Here is a 12,397-nt window from a genome sequence, read left to right on the forward strand (position 1 = left end):
AAATGTAAACACTCCTGCTGTTTCCTGTTTTCTTTTTTTGTTTGTTTTATTTCCATTGTGTTTAACACCTGCGACATGCCGTGCAAACCCTGCAGCTATAGTAAATAGTTTTGAGCAGAAAGGACCCTCCTAGGGATGTGAACATGCTCATCATTTCTTAAAAGTAGCCCAGACACACCCCTTTGCTTGGCTGTGCTTAGCTAAGCATAAATAGAGGTAGCAGAGCTTCAATGCGCTTACACTAAGCATGACACACCCCCTTTTCATGTCAGCTGCTTCTTCTGCTTACACTGCAGCATTATAGCTCCTACACAGTTAGGTGCAGGCAGACACGGTCTCCCATTTTGCTAGTCAATAAATTTAGCTCATTTGCTTACCTCACTGCCTTAATCCCTTGTTACACCAATACACCAGAGCCTATCTCCTTAGCAACCAGTGTTGCCTGTTATTGTTTTGGTTCTGCATGTTACCAGGGGCGCTGGAAGCTGTTAAAGACTGGGGGGGGGGGCAGATGGTGACAGGAGCACTTAGTGAACTAAAAAGGGTAATTTTTTTATAACTATTTTCTACCACAAAATAGGTTCACTTGGAGGACATTTTAAGCTTAGCCAATTCCCTTTTGGTGCTTGAATTAACATTTTCTGATTGGTCTTAGCTAACCCCATGACTGATAATTGTGTATTAGCCCTAGTGAGAACAACTGTGATCATACCATAGATAATTTGAGGAGGCCATGTAACTGATACAGCATTTAGAAACTGCCTCTATCCATTAGTGGCATGAGGGGAAATCCTGGAATACGTTTTCTATTACCCATCCTTAGATCCAAGTTGCATTTGAATATGGATGGATGAGCTTTGCTTTATTTTTATAGATAATCTGCTCCGGAACAGTGGTAGCCTCATGATATATATCCATCTCTCCACAACATTCAGTTTAGATACCTGGACTGAGTAATTCTGATGCCATTTGACTTGCTGATGTTCAGTAGGTCCATCTGTATTATGTCGGAGGATGCTTTCTAAGCCAGACATGTCATCTCTAAGTACTCTGTAGGATACTGAGTATAGTAATAAATCATTGAGGTGGTCCATGCAAGACCTATTATTTAGGACTTGTATCCTTTTAGTAAGGTATCGCTGAAGGTATTCCAATTGTTGCATGGGGCTGGACAGATACATGCCAAAGTGGGCATTATACAAAATGATTGGCATAATGAGAGCTTTGTAAAGGGGGGCAACAACATCTCTAGATCTAGTCAAAATCAATTTGTTTATAAGCTGTGCAATAGAGAAAAGCTTTCTTATGACTTTGGGCACATGTTGTGTGTACAGTGACCTAACTTTTGACCAAGTTCCCAAATGCCAAACAATTGGATCAGTTCTCAGAGAGCATTGTCATGATTTTGACACCAGTTATTATTTGGGACAAACCTTCCTGCATGATGGTTAAGTCATTTGGGGATTCAATAACTTCTTCTAGCTTACAGTCATCTCAAACTTAACTGGCCAAAGATCTTTGATATTTCCTTTTACTTTTGAGATGTATATGCCAAACAGAAAAAGTCTCAGCACCGAACCCTGGGGGATTCCATTGGTGACTGGTCTCTTCCCCTGTTTTGATCTCCTGCATCCTGTGAACCAAGTTGGCAATGCAGCTGGTGATCAATGTAAGTGTTTGCTACTACATTATTCATCTTTTGTACTACACCTGACTAGGGGATTGTGTCAAAAGGCTTGGGCAGGTCAAGGTAATGTGGTGTGAACTGTTTTACCTTTATCCGTTGCTTTGGTAACAAGAGTTAAGCTTAAAATTTGCCCATGATTTTGAGCCTTTCACACTTTCCTCTGGGCTGTTTTCAAACACATTTTTAGGGCCATGCATACATGTATGCATTCCTTGTTTCACCTTCCTGATTGTATTAAATTATATTCCTTGTATAATACAGCACACTTGTTAGACTTAAGTTAGCGCATTTTAAATTTGTTTAAATATTTTTCCAGTAGGCAATGAAACAAAAATGCATTAACCAATAATGACAAAACTGCCCTATTCAGAATATTTCCATCATAAAGGTCTACTTCCACACACAACTGCATTTTAAATTTATTGTTTGAACATTTTTCCAGTAGGCACTGAAGCAAAATGCATGCACCAGTAATGACAAAACTGCCCTTTTCAGAACATTTCCATGATAACAGTCTACTTCTACAGACAATATATAAATACAGATTCCCAGTAGAGTGTAAGCCATAGGCATATTGCGCAGCTTCTTGAACTTATTTTCAATTGGGGGGGGCAAAAGACCAAAAAGCAGGGACACATTTTAAACATTGCGTGTATAATTGTGGAAAGTTGCTTGCATAAAATGCTATGTTATTGCCATGCATTTTACTGCTAAGTCTTGAACCCAGAACTATGTACACTACAGTCAGAGCAAGATACCACTAAGCTAAACCAACATTTTCTTAAAAGACAGGAAGACCAACTTAAATGGCTATCATATCATTTAGTGAATTCAGTTCTCACTTCTCACCATAGCTCTCAACCTCTTAGCACAAAAATACAGAACAAAGCCAATAATGGGGGAATACAGCCCCAGAACAGGGACACATTTCAAATACTGATTTTATAACCTTAGAAAATTGCTGGAATAAAATGTTTTGTTTTACCAGAGGAACAGAACAAATAGGTGAGGCATAAATTCGCAAGTGATGGTGGCTAGGGACTTTAGCTTTTTTTACCTGTACCCAAGGTACAGGGTTTGAGCCTAAGTACCTCTAGCCACCAGATGTATCCTGCTGGGGGCATTTTTATACACACACACACACACACACACACACACACACACACACACACACACACACACACCATTCTGCAATACAGATCAGCAGTATACTCACTCTGATACCAGCTTCTGTCCATAGTGTCGTCCTGCTCCACTCTGCAATTACATCCTACAGTCTAGAGCATCTTGGCTTCTGCAAATATAAATTCTGGCAGCAGCTTGGCTAACTATAAATCCTCCTGGCAGCAGCTTGGCTAACTATAAATCCCTCTGGCAGCAGCTTTGAATAAATGCATTTGTTCCTGCTTGCAAAAAACAGCCGGAAATATGTGCGCTGACATGATGTCATTGCGGCAGTTACGCTTGTGGAAAAAGAAAGGGACAGAGATATGATCTAAAAGTGGGGGCTCCCCACCCCCCTCGCTCTATGGTTCTGGCACCCATGATGTTACCCACTATAATGGCAAAATTCACACTTCCCATAAAATTGTTTTTTTCCCTTTTTTCTTTGTTTTCTGCACAATCTCGTTTGAGCACCACTGTGCTACGCTTAAACGACTGAAATTGGCCAAAAAAAACCCTTTGATTTTCATAATTTTGCAACTGTTTTCCATGCCAATGGCCATATTTTTGACCATTGGCATGCCTAAAAGTCATAATACATGCTTTACTTTGAGCTGCCATGCCCCCATTTTAATTTTTGCAGAAATGTACACGGTTAGTAATCGAATACATTTCTGCAACGGACACTGCTCTGACATGGATGCCTGTCTGCTTACTGAATTGCTAATTCACCTCATTTGCATAATTCACCTCATTTGCATGGTTTTCACCAGAAAATTAGACAATTATCATTTTTCAGTGGTGTCCATGTCAGAATAGTGCTGGCAGGCTCATGCACGCTCCTAGCCTTGTTTACTGGATCGCTTGGCAGCCATATTCCGTGCAGAAGCTGCTACACTATTCTGACGCGGAGATTTTGCTTTACTGAATCCTAGCCATTATTTATTTTGTATTTATTTATTTATTTGTCTTTGTTTACTGGGAAAGGCTAACTGAGTAATACTCATTTTCAGTGGAGGTATGGGGAGAAAATCTCCATTTGCTTACATTGCACTATACTAAGTTTGAGTTAAACACAGAATAGTTTCATTTCTATTTACATTTATTCACAAACAGCAGTTAATATATTCTAAGATTTTTTAATATTAAAATAATAAAATTAATTAAAATTTTAATATTTTTAATATTAAAAAGAAAAATGTTTAATAAGGTGGAAGATTTTGAGGAGTGATCCAGGTCATCTTGATTTTGCATGGACTGCCTGAAGGTAAAGAATCTCCCACCATTATATAATTTCTTCACTATTTTTTCCTGACAACTGTGAGCTCATCTATTTACTGGAATTTGTACACTTGTCACCATTTGTGTCCAGGGGTGCTGGAAGATGCTGATTACTGGGGTGGTCAGAAGGCAAAAGGGGTACTTTGTGATCTAAACGGGCAGTTTTATTAGCTGTCTACTGCCATAACAGTATAATATTTGTGATACAAAATGTATAATATAAATTGTGTTACAACTGGAATTACTACACAGAAATTTCATAGAAATGTATAAATGAAGCTAATGTTTCACCTGCATGGCATATGATACACTAGCCAAATATATTAAATTTTAGAGTGAAAATGCAGTAGTGCTGTAACACTTACCCCTACCACACAGAGACAAATCACCACAGAATAGTGGTGGGAAGCTGTGAAACACTTCATTCATACTGTTAAACACTTAGGACCATAGGATCATAGGAGGTTACTAGGCTAATGATCCTGGAACCTTTTTAAGCCTAGCCATTTATGCCTCAATTTTCCTGATTATCAATGCCCACTTCAGTCATACTTTAGAAAAAAGTTCAAATGAAAGTTTAATAGCCTCTCACAGTTCTCAGTGCTCTACTGTCTGACTAGAGCTTAACATTAGTACACAGAACTTAATAAACACTTGTTTAAAATATTTCTGATGTCAGGAAAGTACTTAACAAGCATTACTTTTTCCTCAAATTCTGTGTATAATTATAGTGATCCATACTCTAAAAGTCATTCCCCAGGATTAAATAAAATCACTGTGGGGTCTGTGTAAAGCGTAGTGTACGCATGTACACAGCCACGGTTCCCCCTCAGTAGACCATAGTAACAGCGATATTGAATGCATGTAGGCAGAAGTGTTGAGGCTGGTCAGATGTTATGTACATGGTGAAGCTGTCTGTAATGTTCCCTACTGCTCTTGAAATGTACTGTGAATTAATAGTTTGTGTTTTAAATTTCTAATTGTTTTGGTATTTTTTTTAATGCCCATTTGTGCAGTGCTGCATGGAGCACAACAATGCCAAGCTGTGCTTATACATAGACAGCTGACACCTGCCAGACACCTAAAAATAGAAACCAGATGTAATTAATTATATCTCTTTTTTAATTTTTAATATCTGTTTGCGTGGGGCAGAGTGCAGCAAAGCCAAGCCATGCTTACACATAGACCACTGATATCTGACAGACATTTAAAAATATAAACCAAATGTAATTATTTATTTCTGCTTATGTTTAAGCCCATTTAAGCCCATTTGTGTGGCATGCAGTGATAGCTTAGTAGTACATGTGAAAGTGTACTAGTTTATATACTATCCAAGTAGATAAATGGATAGAGTGACAGCTTAAAGATTCAAAGGTCCTGAGTTCAAGTCTCTAGCAGACATATCATTTGTTTAATGTAATCTAAATCTTTGTTTAATTTAAAACATAACATTTGCATTTGGGAGAGCTGCACAGTGCTAAGCACTGCTTAAACATGATTAATGGCTACTTTTGTTTGTGTGTTGCTAAGCTTTGCTAAAGCCTCAGTTGTGCGAGTTTTCACAATGCTCAGATCCACTTAACTGGTTTGCATGATGCTAAACACCAGAGTGCTTTTTTGAATGTTGTTGAATGATGTGTAAGGGCAGAAACACAGCATATATTAAGGGCAATAGACGGGAAATCGGCAACAGTTGCTGGAGCCTTTCTAACTGTCAGTATGCCAGGTGGTGTTAAAGAAGGTGAGCGCTTTTGGGTGCAGAGATGGGGTATGCAGGACTCCAGGATATTTGTTGGGCTTCTGATATGCAATTATGAACCTAGGCTGCTGCAGGATGATTACCAGGGCTCAGAATGTAAGCCTGAGGCCTGGGATTGGTTGGCCAGGGACCATACCAGTGCTACTGGTATCCTTTGCACTAGTGAGCAGTGTTGTCACCACTATGATGACCTGAAGAGTAGAAAGAGGGGAACGATGGACATCTGGATCCAAGAGGCCAGGTCTGGGAATGCCCCAGACATATGTATATTTCCAGTATTTTACTAAAATGCAAGCTGAATCTGTGCAAAACTGGTATGCATAATGGTGTGCTTCTCTCCCAACAACTGCAACTGAGAGGGCTCACAACATTAAGTCCGATGCTGGGTGCCTGGCCAGGTTGTGCTGTGAGTGTGGTAAATTTGGATATATTATGCTAACTGTAGTGTAATAAAGAATAAGCAATTAAAAAAACTGTACTGCAATAAAGAATAGCTGGGTTAAGCTCAGCAAAATGGAGCTATATTGATATATGTGTTTTAAACGATAATAAACACATGCAAAATAAACATCTGTCCCCTATTTCAAATCCAGGACCATCACACTTGTAGAACACTACATTAATCTGCCATGCCACACAGCTGTTAATGAAAAAAAAACTGGTTTAAGCAAAACATAGTAATTGCAAGTTACACTCATTAAGCACGTTTAAGCAGAGCTGTGCATCATGCCATGTTGTGCAAACTTACTTAAAGAATGGAAAAATTGGGAGTGTACCTTGGGGTCTGGTGCAAGAGTACATTACTAGGTCTCTAATAGCATGTAAATGCCCCCTTATATCAGCAACATGTACAAATGTACCTGCTAAGGCATTACTGGCAAACTACATGTTCAACTGGGACTCTGGTTTAGAAATACATCCATATATTGATGGATGCAAAAAAAAAGTATGTAACAGCCTATATGTGTGTACTTATATCTTGCAAACACACAAGTTGGAACTGTGACTCAGTAGCTCAGTCTGTTAAATGCCTTGCAATCGGTGTATTTTGCCACAAACAGTCCTGGGATCAAATCCAGTGGTGTGTAACATTTAAATTACATTATTGTGAAGCCAGCAATTAATGACTGAGTCATGCACTCTTTATCCACACAATGAACTTCAAATGAAATGTCTGCTTGTCACTGATGGAAGTCACAGGCCTGCATAGGTTCATAGGTTGGTACTAGGCTATCGGCCCTAGGGCCTATACAAACCTAGCCATAACAACTCCCTGGCTATTTCTTCCCACAATTTTTACTTTCCTGGACCTCTGTCTAGCAGGGTGACTGACGTGATCCCCAGGATGAATTTCCTATCTCCCATCCAATCATCAAGGTTCCTTTTGAAGATGGCCAAAGGGGCACTCTACTTGACATGTATGGGCAGTCTATTCCAGAGTCTGGGGAGTCTCTGGGTCAGGAACTTATCCCTCCAGCATGTTTTGTTCATTTTGATGACAAGGTTTATATCCCACGAGCATGTGGCTCTGTAGGATTGGGATTTCTTTAAGTGTAGCATGTCCAACAGCTCTGGGTTTGACATGGCCTTGTATGTTAAGAAGAGATTGCCTCTGAGTAGACGATGTGACAGAGTATAGCTGGAGTTTTTTAGATGGTCAGCATAGGGCATCTGCTTTAGACCTGTGATTCTTTTAGTGAGGTATTTCTGTGGCCTTTCCAATTGTTGCAGATGTCTTGAGAGGCACATACCAAACAGGGCATTGTATTCTATAATGGGTCTAATGCGGGATGAGTACAGTGGGACAATGACCTCCTTTTTTCCTGGATGAAAATCCCTTAGTGATGAGGTGTGCCACATAGACAGATTTCTTGACTATTGTGGCGATGTGGTTATCAAAGGTGAGACCACTGTCTACCTGTGTCCCTAAGTCTCTTATCACACTTTCGGTGTTTAATGTACTGCCACCTATGTGGTAATTCCCAGGCACACGTTTTTTTTCCCAAAGGGGATAACTATAGATTTCTTTGCATTGAGCTTGAACCCATGGCTCTGGCACCAAGCATCTGTTTCTGTAAGGCCCTTTTGTAGAATATCCAACACATTTGGGGATTCAATAATGGCTCTCAGTTTGCAGTCATCTGCAAACTTTGTTAGCCAGAGTCCCTTAGTGTTGGCCTGTACTTCTAAGAAGTAGATGTCAAACAAGAGTGATCCCAGGACAGAAACCTGCAGTTCACCACTTTTCATTTGTCTGGAGCTGGATTTGGAGTCGGCTACTTTTACAGTGTGGGTTCTGTCAGTAAGCTAGTTGGCATCCCATCGAGTGATGTAGGGATTAATGCCTAGCTTGGTAAGTTTATCTATGATCCCAGAGTGGGGGATGGTGTCAAAGGCCTCAGCGAGGTCCAGATAGGCTGTGTGGACCATCTTACTTTCATCCACAGTTCTGGAGACTGATTTGAAGAAGTCAGTCAGGTTCAGGAGACAAGATCGGCCCTTCACAAAGCCAAACTGGGTGGGTCCAGTGTTTGAAGGTTGCCAATGTCTTTGTTTATAAGTTCCATGATAATACATTCTATGGCCTTGCAGATCTGGCTCGTCAGACTGATGGGGTGGTAGTTCCCATGATCCAAGGTGGATCACCCCTTGTGGAGTGGGATAACTGTAGCTGTGTGCCACTCAGTGGGCACGAAGCCCGAGGTGAGGCTATTATTAAACATGACACTTAGGCGAGGTGCCATTTCATTTTGTAGTTCATGTAGTACACAGCCTGGGATATGGTCTGGTCCCAAGGATGCTGTATTCTTAGCTTTGGATAGTGCAGTTTTTACATGTGGCCATTATTACTGAAATTTGGCAGTCTTTCCGTATTGATATGGGCCCTTTAGGGGGTGAGAGTAGGGTGAAGTTGGCACAGAATCGATCTGCCAGGATATTGGCAATATCCTTGGGATCAGTATATTTAATGTCATTCTGTTGTAGCTCAGAGTAGATCTCAGAATTGCCATTTAAATTCTTGACATAGCTATAGAATGCCTTGTGGTTGTCTTTGGAATCTTTGGCAATTTCTTTTTTGTAACTAGCTTTGGAGGATTTTATGAGTGATATCAGCTTCTTACTGAGGCTGGTAAGGGAGTTTTTTTGCATTCTGGGATTTTCCTCTTTTCTGCAACATTTTCTTCCTTTTGTTGTAAAGTTGGCTTCCTTTTTTTGGAGGAGAGGATCTTGGTTCTATTTGGGATGGCACAATTCATGCACAAGTGTATGTGCTCATACAGTGCCTTAATGTAGGATTGAGCAGTCAAACTTTCAGTTCCCATCTGCAAGGGTGTCATGAAGTTTGTCACTTCTGACTTGAGTAGCATGAAGTTGGCTTTGCAGAAGTTTATTACAAAGGTTTCCTTACTGGGGGGTGGGGGAGGGATGTGGACGTCAAGGGTGATTAGCTTATGGTCAGACCTGACCAACGAGAGGGTGACCATAGGTGTGGAGCATCGATTTTCCATGTTGGTAATGACCAGGTCTAGGATATTGGAGCCCCTGGTGGGACTATGGATTACTTGATCCAGGGCATTGGTATTTATGAATTCCAAGAACCGCTGGGCAAAGATGTTGGTACATGAGTAGTTTTCCCAATTAATGGCAGGGTAGTTGTAATCACCCAGTATTAGGGTGCTTGGTTGTATCTTAATATTTTCCAGTATGTTTAAAAAGGTGTAGTAAGAATATTGGGGCATGGTGGGGGACCTGTACAAAGCTGCAATTTGGATTGCAGTTTTACCTAGTGTTAGTTGTACCTGGAGAATTTCAGATTCATTGTGTTGAGCAACTAGCCTGGTGGTTTGAATATCCTTGGTGAATATGGACACTCCTCCACCTTTAGTGTTTCGGTCCTGGTTTGTTGGCCAAAAAGTGTGGTAAGAGTTGTAGCCTGGTACTGCAGGGGTGCTCTCAGGAGCCTTGAACCAGGTCTGAGTTACTGCACAGATTTCAATGTTCTCCATTTTTAGGAGTGCCTCGAGAGAGTCCATTTTGAGGTTTAGACTTCTAGCATTGAGTAGCATTATTTTCAGATTTTCCATGCTTGTACCTGTTACAATGGTGGTTTTGTCCATTGAACTTTGCCTAAAAAAGGCAGTATAGAGGTGGCAAGAGCCATAACCAGTAACCTGAATCCCAGGGACAACAGGTGCAGACCATCTCTGGCAAAGCATTGTTGTCTGTCGATCATGTCGCCCCCGGCAGACAGATACTGGATCCCCTTTGAATGACACCAGAAGCTTAGCCAATTGTTGAAGTCAGTCATTTTGTCCTTATACTGTGGTATCATTCTGGGTGAAGGCAGGATTCTGCTCAGGGCAAGGGTCATACCTGCCTGGGCCACATGATCCGAGAGCTCTTCCATTTCTCTTTTCATGTAGTCCAGGGAGGTACATCTCAAGTCATTCACTCCAACATGGACAATGGCAGAGTCATATTTGTACTTGTTGTTGAGTGACTTGAGTGCATGCATTATGTGGTGGATCCTGGGACCAGACAGGCAGCTGATGGTAATTTTCTCCTTGTTCAACCTGGTGAGTGGGACATCAGTGTGCCTGACTATAGAGTTGCCTATGACTAAAGTGTTGGGTATGTTGTCTTGCCTTAGGGGCTGTTGTTGGGTGGCACACTGGTGTTGCGAGCTATGTGACACTTTGGTTGTGATTGGTGTTTGCTTGCATTTCAGTTTTGGAGGTCCTTGTTGCATGGGCAGGTTACTGTTAAGGGCCTCTGCATACAAGGGTTTGCTGTTGGTATGTGAGGGTATTGCTGGTGTGGGTTTAGAAGGGCTATGTGTTGCTTGAGGTGTAGTGTGAGTGTTAACCTTCTCCTCTTGACTGTCTAGCACAATCTTGGGTGGAGGGAGCTTTGCTTCCAGTTTGGCTATGTAAGTGCATCTTTCGCAGGTTGTAGTGTTGGGTGGTAGGAGGAGAGGGTTGTCTGTGTACATGAGACAATTGCTGCATTGCCCCAGTATGCCCAGATTCATCAGGTGGACAGGATAAATAACTGGAAGCTGACCCTTGGATATGCCTGGTTTGATGATTTTTTTTTTAAGTACAAGAGCTGTTTTCCCTTAGCTTGGCAAGGTACTTTGCAATTATAGGCTGTTTAGTGCCTACAATTAATTTCTCCTTATTACCAAGGATAGTTGAATGCTTGTATCAGTTTAAGGCTTCCTAGTGCTGGAGGTTTTAGATCAAGTGCTAGTCACAGGGATGCTTAAAGGTAAGATGAAAAAATGGTTTATCCTAAACACTGTAGTGTGCACTAGAAGAGTTAGATGTGAATGTAGGTAACACGTTGTACCTGTCTAAAAAGTTAAGTTTTAGTGGAGAGTCACTATTTTTAAAATAGCAAGATAGAGTGAAAGTGGATGGTCAGTTTTGTATTCTGGTACTATGGAATACAGTAGGATGGCCAATAAATTTAAATAGTTGAAGGGGAGTGATTTTACAAAATGATAATTTTGCACTTACACAATCCAGTAAAAGCAGAGAGAAAATTAGATATTTTGTCAAATTAACATAAGGGGCAGCCAACTAGAAATACAGTGTTGTTTAAGAACACAATAGTAACCAGGTGGGAGGGTGGGGAAAAAAATTCTGCCTGACTCACAAGAGGCAAAGTTAGGTAGGAACATACTTCTCATATCCCTATAGCAAAACTGTAAGTGCAATATGCATTCACAGAGGATTTTAACTCAGGTAATGCAAATGAAGGCCACTAATATTTGAGTGCAGTACACAATCCTTTCAAACTCACAGTGCAGACTAGCATATCTGCACAATTAACATGCACATAAGAAGCCCCTGCTTGTAAAAAGCACTGCCAACATACATGTTCCAAATGAGAACTAGACTGTAACATGTGGTCTGATAGTTGCCCAAATGGTGGACATAATGTTATATTTACCCCCTATGTTGCTCAACGACACAACACACGTGTTGCCTAGCACTGTAGTAATGATACCATTGCCTAACATACTTACCTTAAACACATGCCTTAATTGGAGTGGAGTGGGTACCCTCACTCTGGCTCTGCCAATAAAACAGGGCAAATGCTTTACTCCTACAGCTTGTTTTCCTCCGAAGTGTTCACACTTTCTGCCTATGCCTACTACCTGCAGCAGCAGTTGCAGTCTATAGCACACACATCTCTATGTAAAAATAGCTGCTACAGAGCTACCCTCTGTGATGGTGTAGTCTTCTCACCCTAGTAATGTCCAGCACAACATATCAGAAAGGGCTTCTAATTTACATGAAGGCATTGTATCTCGTACAGTGGTTGCATGTCATTGGCTGATTTATTTTTATTTATTTATTTATTTTATTTGCAGTTGTTTAACCAGGATAGTCCATTGGGCCTGAAGAACCCGTTTTCAATGGAGTCCTGGGGAGAAAAGCTCCTCATACAGATTACAGAAAGGTTAATATACAAACTAAGTAAACAAACTAAGATTA

The sequence above is a fragment of the Protopterus annectens genome, chromosome 2.part2 (genome assembly GCF_019279795.1).
Source record: "Protopterus annectens isolate FY-2018-M chromosome 2.part2, PAN1.0, whole genome shotgun sequence".
Lineage (NCBI taxonomy): Eukaryota > Metazoa > Chordata > Ceratodontiformes > Protopteridae > Protopterus > Protopterus annectens.